This window comes from Cervus elaphus, chromosome 14 (genome assembly GCF_910594005.1).
Source record: "Cervus elaphus chromosome 14, mCerEla1.1, whole genome shotgun sequence".
In the NCBI taxonomy this organism is placed as follows: Eukaryota; Metazoa; Chordata; class Mammalia; order Artiodactyla; family Cervidae; genus Cervus; species Cervus elaphus.
In genome coordinates, this window is record NC_057828.1 from 67,337,655 (window position 1) to 67,349,814 (window position 12,160).

The 12,160-nt window shown below is 40.7% G+C and overlaps 1 pseudogene; it reads right to left on the minus strand.

Moving 5' to 3' along the window:
• Window positions 1-5,421: 5,421 nt before the first annotated feature.
• On the minus strand, window positions 5,422-9,697 carry LOC122707474 (annotated as a pseudogene).
• Window positions 9,698-12,160: the final 2,463 nt, after the last annotated feature.

A 12,160-nucleotide genomic window follows, 5' to 3' on the forward strand; every position in this document is an offset into this window, starting at 1 on the left:
AAGCATCTTTTAATTTCATGGCTGCAGTCACCATCTGCAGTGATTTTGGAGCCCCCCAAAAAAATAGTCTGTCATTGTTTCCATTGTTTCCCAATCTATTTGCCATGAAGTGATGGGACCAGATGCCATGATCTTAATTTTCTGAATGTTGAGTTTTAAACCAACTTTTTCACTCTCCTCTTTCACTTTCATCAAGAGGCTTTTTAATTCTTCTTCGCTTTCAGCCATAAGGGTGGTGTCATCTGCATATCTGAGGTTATTGATATTTCTTCTGGCAATCTTGATTCCAGCTTGTGCTTCATCCAGCCCGGCATTTCGCATGATGTATTCTGCATATAGGAGAAAGCAATGGCAACCCACTCCAGTACTCTTGCCTGGAAAATCCCATGGATGGAGAAGCCTGGTAGGCTGCAATCCATGGGGTTGCTACGAGTCAGACATGACTGAGTGACTTCACTTTCACTTTTCACTTTCACGCATTGTAAAAGGAAATGGCAACCCACTCCAGTGTTCTTGCCTGGAGAATCCCAGGGACACGGAGCCTGGCAGGCTGCCATCTATGGGGTCACACAGAGTTGGACACGACTGAAGCAGCTTAGCAGCAGCAGCAGCAGCAGCAGCATTCTGCATATAAGTTAAATAAGCAGGGCAACAATATACAGCCTTGAGGTACTCTTTTCCCTATTTGGAACCAGTCTGCTGTTCCATGTCCAGTTCTAACTGTTGCTTCTTACCTGCATACAGATTTCTCAGGAGGCAGGTAAGGTGGTCAGGTATTCCCATCTCTGTAAGAATTTTCCAGTTTGTTGTGACCCATACAGTCAAAGGCTTTGGTGTTAGTCAATAAAGCAGAAAGTGAAGTCACTCAGTCATGTCCAACTCTTTGTGACCCCATGGACTGTAACCTACCAGGCTCTTGGGATTCTCCAGGCAAGAGTACTGGAGTGGTTGCCATTTCCTTGTCCACAATAAAGCAGAAGTAGATGTCTTTCTGGAACTCTCTCGCTTTTTCGATGATCCATCGGATGTTGGCAATTTGATCTCTGATTCCTCTGCCTTTTCTAAACCCAGCTTGAACATCTGGAAGTTCACAGTTCTATAGTTCACGTACTATTGAAACCTGGCTTGGAGAATTTGAGCATTACTTTGCTAGCATGTGAGATGAGTGCAATTGTGTGGTAGGTTGAGCATTCTTTGGCATTGCCTCTCTTTGCGATTGGAATGAAAACTGATCTTTTCCAGTCCTGTGGCCACTGCTGAGTTTTCCAAATTTGCTGGCATATTGAGTGCCACACATTCACAGCATCATCTTTTAGGACTTGAAATAGCTCAACTGGAATTCCTTCACCTCCACTAACTTTGTTCATACTGGTGCTACCTAAGGCCCACTTGACTTCATATTCCAGGATGTCTGGCTCTAGGTGAGTGATCACACCATCGTGATTATCTGGGTCATGAAGATCTTTTTTGTATAGTTCTTCTGTGTATTCTTGCCACCTCTTCTTAATATTTTCTGCTTCTGTTAGGTCCCTACCATTTCTGTCCTTTATTGTGCCCATCGTTGCATGAAGAGTTCCCTTGGTATCTCTAATTTTCTTGAAGAGATCTCTAGTCTTTCCCATTCTATTGTTTTCCTCTATTTCTTTGCACTGATCACTGAGGAAGGATTTCTTATCTCTCCTTGATATTCTTTGGAATTCTGCATTCAAATGGGTTTATATTTCCTTTTCTCCTTTACCTTTAGCTTCCCTTCTTTTCTCAGCTATTTGTAAGGCCTCCTCAGACAACCATTTTGCCTTTTTGCATTTCTTTTTCTTGGAGGTGGTCTTGATCCCTGCCTCCTGTACAATGTCACGAACCTCCATCCATAGTTCTTCAGGCACTCTATCAGATCTAATCCCTTAAATATATTTGTCACTTTCACTGTATAATCATAAGGGATTTGATTTAGGTCATACCTGAATGTTCTAGTGGTTTTCCCTACTTTCTTCAATTTAAGTCTGAATTTGGCAATAAGGAGTTCATGATCTGAGCCACAGTCAGCTCCCGGTCTTGTGTTTGCTGACTGTTTAGAGCTTCTCCATTGCTGGCTGCAAAGAATATAGTCAATCTGATTTCGGTGTTGCCCATGGTGACATCCATGTATAGAGTCTTCTCTTGTGTTGTTGGAAGAGGGTGTTTGCTATGACCAGTGCATTCTCTTGGCAAAACTCTATTAGCCTTTGACCTGCTTCATGCTGTACTCCAAGGCCAAATTTGCCTGTTACTCCAGGTATCTCTTGACTTCCTACTTTTACATTCCAGTCCCCTATAATGAAGAGGACATCTTTTTTGAATGTTAGTTCTAGAAGGTCTTGTAGGTCTTCATAGAACTGTTCAACTTCAACTTCAGCATTACTGTTCAGGGCATAAACAGATTCCCATGATATTGAATGGTTTGCCTTGGAAACAAGCAGAGATCATTCTGTCGTTTTTGAGATTGCATCCAAGTACTGCATTTCAGATTCTTTTGTTGACTATGATGGCTACTCCATTTCTTCTAAGGGATTCTTCCCCACAGTAAAACACATTTCCTTATGTTCTCCCTTGAATAATCTTTAAAGGTTGTGCTAACTGTAGGCAAACTGTAAAATTTAATTAAATTTATCTCTGAACCTCTCCCATCTTTCCTTAACACTCTTTTCTCCTCTTCTCTTTGTACAATTTCTAAAGAATGCCTAACTTTATCAACAAAACTCTCATAGGTTGTTGTACAAAATAGAGTTAACTATTGAAAGTCATTTTTTTTTTCTTTTTTTTTTTCTTTTTTATTTTTCTTTTTTTCTCTTCTACCCCAAGGACTGTAGCCCGCCAGGCTCCTCTGTCCATGGGACTTTCCAGGCAAGAATACTGGAGTGGGTTGCCATTTCCTTCTCCTGAAAGTCATTTTATGAACAGTTTTTTGTTTCTTTTTAAAATGAAGCTCCTACACTTACTAGCAAGATTGTTTCAATATTCTAATATGGTCTGTCTTTTTCAGAGGTACAAGGTTTAGAATCTCCAGTCACCATTCTGACATTGACTTGCCTCATGATTTGGGGAAATAACTCAAATTTTCTAATCTTTATATTTCTTTTCTTCAAAATGAGTATCTGTGAAAATTAAATGAGAGCAGACTATATGTATAATACACATGATACATACTAATATGTCCAGCATATATTTCACAATCTCTAAATGAAGCAAGCATGAAAAAGGTAATAAATGAAAATGTGCTTTAATTACATAATAATGTTAATTCTTTTTATTCTTGTGCTTATTATAGTACCTTTGATTTGTGTCCAACAAATCACACTTTCCAGGAGGCAGGGCATCAGGACAAATTTTGAAAGGGAAAGTAATGTGCCTATTATATTTTAGTTGTATATCTGAAAAAAAATTGTTTTCATGATACAAGCTATAGAAAATGAAGCTGGATGAAAAAGAGAATATGTAGAAGATGGAATCCAACTTCTGCTCATCAGTGATTCTTGAGGGGAAGTTTCAAAAGGTCCAAGGATGTGTGGAATTTTTATTAGAAAAAGTCTTCTTTTTTTGAGTTTATATAGATTGCTTCGGTTCAATGTGCTTTTCAAATATGAATCACCTCAATTGTATGTAGATTTCCCTCACAGTGTAAGACCTTAAACGTAGAGTAGAAGTCAAAGTATTTTAACAGAAACTGACAAAGGCTTGAAACTAAGGATGACAAACTCTAGACCCAACAGGGCAAAGACCAAAAGCAACCAAGGCCGGAAGTGAGATGCTGGTGGCCTCGGATCCCTGAGCACAGGTCCAGCCATGTTACTTCCACCTCATGAAGATGGGTTTTGTGATGGGTTGAGCTGTGGGCATGGTGGTTGGGGTGCTGTTTGGCATCTTTTCCCTTCTCAGGGTCAGAATATGGGGTCAGGATAGTATCAGGAAAACCATGATGCAATGTGATGGCACCTTTAGCACGTTTTGGCTATCAGGATGGACATACAATGCTAATCAGGGCAATGTTGCCCACTTTATCCACCCTTTCCCATCAGTCCCAGTCCATGTACTATAATAAAACAAGTCTTTGATTTAAGCCCCTTCTTGGATCACAGCCTTGTTGTGGTTGAAGGGACTTGCATAACTCAGTGAAGCTATGAGCCATGCTGGGCAGGGTCACTTAAGATGAAGAGGTCATAATGAAGAGTTCTGATAAAGCACGAGCCTCTGGAGGAGGGAATGGCAAACCAATCCAGCATTCTTTCTGTGACAATGCCATGAACAGTTTGCAAAGGTAAAAAGATATGACATTGAAAGATAAGCTCCCCAGGTTAGAAGGTGGCCAATATGCTACTGGGGAAGAGCAGATTGATTTAAGAAAGAAAACTGACAAAGAATAGATCAGCATAATTACCCTTACAAAAATCTATAAGTGTATCATTGCCATAGATAAACAGATTATAGGGTTCTTCTGAAGGCAAGCCTCTACCTTGTTCTTGGACAAGTGGTTAGTTTAGTACAAGCGCACAAAGAGAAGAGCGCCACCTGCTGGGCCAGCTATGATACTCTGTGCTGGGCTAGGGCTGCAGGAAAAGAAAGGAAATGACACAGACTCCGGTCCAAATCAAATTCACATGCTTGCCTTTAAATTAGTTTAACAGTCGTTTGGCATCATTCAGCTATTCCTTATAAGCTTCTTTTGCTCAGCTGACAAATGAATTACTCTTCCAGAACAGACTTTTCTGTTGAATTTATTTGGGGGACTAATTCAATTATTTTATATTACGAGCTTATACTAACTGCTTATAATGCACAGTTTGACATTAATTATAATCCATTTTGTAAAGCATAATCTCTTGATTATTTCCTTTTGCAGTCTCAGTTCACTCTTTTCTATATAATGCATTAATTCTCCTAGTCGGGTATCAATAGTTGTGAAAAGTAATATGCCAGCGCTCTGACTTCTATTGCCGCGTGATTGAATCGGGAGATGGGATGGGAAGAGATATTGACAAGGAACTCCAGGGAGATGCAGTAACAGTGGGACTGGTCCATCAAGGTGGGGATGGATATTACATCACTGAAATTGTTTAGAATTCCTATACATGTTAATAAGAAAATGCAAGCTGACTTACTGTTAGTAACTCAGTCATGTCCCACTGTTTGCAACCCCATGGACTGTAGCCTGCCAGACTCCTCTGTCCATGGGATTGTCCAGGCAAGAATAGTGAGTTGCATGCCCTCCTCCAGGGGACCTTCCCAACCCAGGGATCGAACCCAGGTCTCCTGCATTACAGGCAGATTCCTTACCATCTGAGCCACCAGGGAAGACCAAAATGACTTAACCTTTTTATTTTTTAATGTGGTATTATCTTTAACTAAGTACAAAGACTTTTCCAGTCATGTCACCCAGAGATCATCTATCTACTGCTCTTTTTGACTTCTAGTCTCTTGCCTCTCCTCAGCAATGGTAAGGCAGATACCCTTTCCACAGGGAAGGGAGTTCCATGGTTTGTTGCCTTTGCCAATACTGAAAATTTTTGAGAGCCAGGTGGAAAAACTATGGCCATTGGCATCTTTCACATGAACTACATTGAAAGAACCAGGATGTCTCTCCTGATTGGTGACCACACCAGTTCTTCTCAGGTTAACACCTCTACTCACCATGCACCAGTGTCAAATTTGATTGAATCAGTACTCTTTCCAGTCTCCAAGTCAATGTGAATGGTGTCATTCACCTTGATGAGGGAATCAAGGGTAGTGGATGGTGTGAGCATCGTGGGTCACCAGATGAGGGATTCCTTTTGTCCCCACAAAGATCTTTCCCACTTTCCCTAGCTTGTACTTGGCCTCCTCAGGTGTAATACGATGAACAGCAAAGCAACCATTGTTGTCATAGATCAGATGAAAATTCTCTCCAGTTTTATCAATGCTGATGACACCCATAAAACCAGCAGGGTAGGATATTGGTGCAGACCTTGTATCACTCTTAATGAAATGCTGCATACAGATCTTCTCTATTTCGTCTCCTATTAGGGCATACTTAAGTCTGTTCCTTACAAAGATTAGGGGGAAACATTCCCCAGTTTGTGGGGACTGGTAGATGGACAAGGAGCAAACACACCAGTCAGTTTATCAGGCATCCTAAGCTTTGGAGCTGCTGTGGGCTTCAGGTGCTTCTTGGGACCACAAGCTGTGGCTGCACTAGGCTCGAGAAAAAGCTGACTTAGTTTTATAGCTGCTTTTTTGTTCTCTACAGACAATGTGTCCTTTATTGCCTCAACCAAGGACAGACCCTTCTCACAGCATCTTCCCAATACTCTGTACTCACAAATAGTGTGAGTAGGACAGAGAGGTCCAGATTTCTATGCCTTATGTTTGAAAGAAGGTATCCTTCCACATTGGCATAATTTACTGAACCCAATTAAAACTGTCTTCATCCACAGTGCTTTAAATTCCTTTTCTTATTTTGACATTGCACCAATTATCATTTCATTTAAGTTGTAAAAGTTAAAGCCATCACTTTTAAACACCTTAAGGTGAATCAATTTAATCAGATTACATTCTCCTAAAATTTAGTCAAGATTAGTTCACTGCGAAAATTCTGAAAGAGATGGGAATACCAGACCACTTGACCTGCCTCCTGAGAAACCTGTATGCAGGTCAGGAAGCAACAGTTAGAACTGGACATGGAACAACAGACTGGTTCCAAATAGGAAAAGGAGTACGTCAAGGCTGTATATTGTCACCTTGCTTATTTAAATTATATGCAGAGTACATCATGAAAAACACTGGGCTGGAAGAAGCACAAGCTGGAATCAAGATTGCCAGGAGAAATATCAATAACCTCAGATATGCAGATGACACCACTCTTATGGCAGATAGTGAAGAGGAACTAAAAAGCCTCTTGATGAAAGTGAAAGAGGAGAGTGAAAAAGTTGGCTTAAAGCTCTACATTCAGAAAACTAAGATCATGGCATCCAGTCCCATCACTTCATGGGAAATAGATGGGGAAACAGTGGAAACCGTGTCAGACTTTATTTTGGGGGGCTCCAAAATCACTGCAGATGGTGATGGCAGCCATGAAATTAAAAGACGCTTACTCCTTGGAAGGAAAGTTATGACCTACCTAGACAGCATATTAAAAAGCAGAGACTTTACTTTGCCAACAAAGGTCCGTCTAGTTAAGGCTATGGTTTTTCCAGTGGTCATGTGTGGATGTGAGAGTTGGACTGTGAAGAAAGCTGAGCGCCGAAGAATTGATGCTTTTGAACTGTGGTGTTGGAGAAGACTCTTGAGAGTCCCTTAAACTGCAAGGAGATCCATCCAGTCGATCCTAAAGGAGATCAGTCCTGGGTGTTCATTGGAAGGACTGATGCTGAAGCTGAAACTCCAGTACTTTGGCCACCTCATGCGAAGAGCTGACTCATTAGAAAAGACCCTGATGCTGGGAGGGATTGAGGGCAGGAGGAGAAGGGGATGGCAGAGGATGAGATGGTTGGATGGTATCACCAACTCGATGGACGTGAGTTTGAGTAAACTCTGGGAGTTGGTGATGGACAGGAAGGCCTGGCATGCTGCGATTCATGGGGTTGCAAAGAGTTGGACACGACTGAGGACTGAACTGAACTGAACTGAGCTCACTGCAAGAATAACAGTTCTGAAGAAGAAAGAGTGTGAGGGCCGTTGAAATACATTTTGTTAGTCTGTTTCCGAACTGGGCCAGTTAGAATCTCGCCCAGAATCTCTCTACTGTAGCTACTGAAAAAGAACTGTGGGGCTGCCCCGGTGGCTCAGTGGTGGAGAATCCACCTGCCAGTGCAGGAGAGACAGGTTCGATCCCTGATCCAGGAAGATCCAACGTTCTGTGGAGCAACTCAGCTCAGGCACCACAAGCATTGAGCCCGGACCCTAGAGCCCAGGAGCGGCCACTACTGAAGTCCACATGCCCTGGAGCCCACGCTCTGCAACAGGAGAAGCTATAGAAGCCCACACAACGCAACTAGAGAAATGCCCAGGCAGCAACGAAGAGCCAATAAATAAATAAAAATTTTTTAAAGGAAAACAACTGCTCCCTTTCCCCTTGGGCTGATAAACTGGTAAGACATGAATCTTGAACTGCTAGTGAATATTTGTTCACCAGAAGGAGAGCCCCTGATTGAAACAAAAGAGTTCTCTGATGACATTCTATTAGTTGAGTTCTGGCTTTCCCAGTTACATGAAACAGTAAATAGTCCTTTCCCATCCCCACCCCTTTTTTTCTTTCTTTCCAACCAAAAACATTTTGACCAATATATATTGCTTTAAATATAGTACTTGTATGCAAGATAAAAACATTCTGTAGCTATACTAAATCTCTTTATATAATTGATTAAAGCAAATATAAATAGACATTGCTTTCTATGAGTGATTTGTAGCCTATGCCAACAAATGGCAGTTAGCACAATATATAATAATTTGCTTTACTTTTCTTAATCATTTTTCATTCTCTACAGTCATGTTTAAAAGTGATTTATTTTCATTCTAGACACTTGATTAATGATTGCCTCTCTATGTACACTAATTCCAATTCAAATTTAAAGTCATCTGTCTCAAATTTTGGCAAGAGAATTAGCAGTCCTGTACGTGTTACTACCTGAATGTTTACAATTTTAGTTCCTTATTAACCTCATTTTTTAAAAAATTAGATTCATAAAATTTAAAATTTTAGTATAAGTCGGGCTGCAATTAAATTTGGAAGTATGGCAGAGTTTGGATTAGAGCTAAATCAGATTGGCAGGAATTCTGCAGCCTTAATCGCTATGTTTTACATGGTGCTATTAAAGTTATAGCTACATAAATTATGTCACTTAATCCTAGAAGTCTTGGAAATTAACCATGGTAAGAGGGAGCCCAGTGTTGATAAACTAAGCAGTATTGAGAAAACTGTTGTGAAAGTATCAGTAGAAAAGCAGATGGAAAACAAGGATAGCATTAACTTTATAGGTTTTCTGTTTGTCTGTTGAGACTTACATGCTAGAACCTTGATGGCTAAGACTTGGCCTCCAACGCCTAGAACAGTCCCAGGCTTATAGTCAGCACTCAAAAAGAGCTTGTTGAATGAATGAGTGAATGTTCTTCAGTAGATACAAATCTTTGATGCAACAGGATTTTTCCTGTAATTACTGTAAGTTATCAGACTGATCCAGAAGGAATTTCAGGTGTTCTCTTCTCCAGGCTTCCTCATTTTAATACTGAAGGAACTGAGATCAGAAGAGGTAAATGTTTGTTCAGAACAAACATGGTGCAATTAATCAGTTAACAAACATTTATGGAGTATTCACTGCTGATGAATATTTGGAACTCTTTCAGATAATGGGAAAACAGCAGAGCATAAGACAGCCTGAGGCTCCGACATCAAGAGTTTATATTCAGAGTGATGATTGAGTGATCAGTGAGTAAATGAGATTTCCGTTCCTTATAAAGGATGCCAAAAAATGCTAGTATAGAATATTGTGGTGGAGAATGACAGAGCGTGGGGAAACAGCTGATTTAGTAGATTACTCAGCACAGAATCTCTAAGAACTCCCATTTGAGCCAAGCCCTGAGTGATGAGGACACACCTATGCACATGTAAAAAGGAAGAGTATTCCAAGCACACGTGCAAAGGTTCTAACATGGAAACAAGCTTGGTGTGCTTGATGGAAAGAAAAACAGCCATAGTGCTTCTGCTGGAATGAAAAGGGGAGGAAATGAACAGAGATGAGGTTTGGTGGGCAAATACCACACCCTGCAGAACCCTGTGTATCAGGAAGAGAAGTTGGGTTTTATTACACAGGTTGATGAGATAGCAATTTAAGTTTTGAGGAGAGAAGTCACATAACCTAATTTTCATTTTAGCCATTTGCAGCGACATGGATGGAACCTAGACATTGTCATACAGAGTGAAGTTAGTCAGAAAGGGAAAAACAAATACCGTATATTAACATATATATGCGGAATCTAGAAAAATGGTGTAGATGAACCTGTTTGTAAAGCACAAATGGAGACTTAGACATAGAGAACAAATGTATGGACAACTAGAGGGGTGAACTGAGAGGCTGGGATTGACCTACATACACTATTGATACTGTGTATAAAATAGATAATTCATGAGAACCTGCAGTAGGTACAGCACAGGGAACTCTCCTCAGTGCTCTGTGGTAACCTGAACAGGAAGGAAATCCAAAACAGAGGGGATACGTGCATATGTAGAGGTGATTCACTTTGCTGTGCAGTGGAAATGAAAGCAACATTGTAAAGCAACTAGACTCCAATTTTTAAAAAATTAATTAAAATTTAAAAAACAAAAATTGAAGGAAAAAAATAAGATTAATGAAAAAAAGAAAAATCACTGAGACTGCTATATGGAGAAAGGATCAGAGTGCAAAAGACAGGAAGCTGGGACTGATTGGAAGATTGTCTTAGCAGTTCAGGCCAGATGGTGGTCACCTGGACGAGGGTGTAGCAGTGAGGAAGGGAGCAGTAGCCAGACTCAAGACATACTTTGTAAGTACTATAGGACTTGTTGATAATTGCTTCTGGGCAGTTGGACAAATGAAGATGCCATTTACCATGATGGGGAAGACCCTGGGAAGAATAAACTGGGAGGAGGGGAGAAATAATTAGTTCTGCTTTAGATATGTCAAGGGCTTCCCTGGTGGCTCAGACCATAAAGAATATGCCTGCAATGCAGGAGACCCAGGAGATGTGGGTTCAAACCCTGGGTCTGGAAGATCCCCTGGAGTAGGAAATGGCAACCCACTCTAGTATTCTTGCCTGGAAAATTCCATGGACAGAGGAGCCTGGCAGGCTACAGTCCCTGGGTTAGCAAAGTATCAGGCACAACTGAACAACGAACAGACATGTTAAGTTTGACATTTTTATTAAACACTTATAAGGAAATGCTGAAAGGTAGTTGGATAAATAAGTCTAGAACTCAGGATAGAGGTCAGGAAAAGAGGTATAGATTTGAAAGTCATCTGTGAATAGATGATACTTACAGCCACGGCGGTAGGGAAGAGTGCAGGTTGACAACACGGAAGCTTGCACGAGGTCTGCTGGAGGAGGAGGAGCCAGAAAAGATGCTAAGAAAGAGCTCTCAGGCCAGTCAGGGGAGAATCAGATGAGTTTGGCTTCATGGACATCTACACAAGCAACCTTAAGAAGAACTGTCTCTTATCAATGTGGGGTTGGGAGAATGGAGGAATGAAAACCTGACTGAAGTGCATTATGGCAAGAATGAGAGGCAGGACAAAAAGGTAGCAAGTTAAATGTGGCTTTCAGAAATTTTTCTGTTGAGTGGGGAAGAGAAATAGAATGGTGATTGGTGGGGGATGGAGGACAGAGAGAGAGATATTAGACTGCTAGAGGAAACGGTGCAGTAGAAAGAATTTGATGATAAATGAGAGCAATGGGATAACTGAAGATACACAACTGTGTGAAACAATTGGCCTTTGCCCTTGACTGGAGCAAGGATGCTTTTTCCACTATAACTCAAGGGAAACACAGATGCTGAGGTTCAGATGCCAGTGGGCTGCAGGATTTGGTAAGGAGTTGAAGCAGTTCTTGGCCAGTTCTATCAGAGTTGTATTCAATTTTCTCAAATCCCATTCTGGAGTGTAACCCCATAGCCTCCAATAGAAGATAATGTCATATTTCTTGTATTGGACACAATAGCTGAAACTGTTGATAGAGGTGATTCCTACTTCAGTTAATTTGCAGCATGAAAAATATTCTGCAAATCTGTTATGTTCAGTGGTACAAAAATGTCTTTTATCTAATTAAATGGAATTCTTGTAGCACTCAGCTTGGCTTGAGGACAATGTAGAAGAGACAAAGCCCTCAATTTTTTGTTTGAATAAAGGAGGAAGGTCAGTCAACACATGGAAAATGTGAAGGGAATCTGGGTCCTAGAAATCACATTGAACCACTGAAATCATCAATTCCGGAACAGCCCTACCTCAGATTTCTTGTTGTGTGAGCTGGTAAGTGTACTGACTGTTGCAGATGTTTTTTTAGTATTTTATTGGAGCAGCAGGTAGCCATCTGGAAAAAATAAAATAAAGCTCAAACTTAATGCAAAATCAATTTCAGATAAATGAAAATGTAATTTTAAAAGTACTGGACAAAGCATCAGACAGAG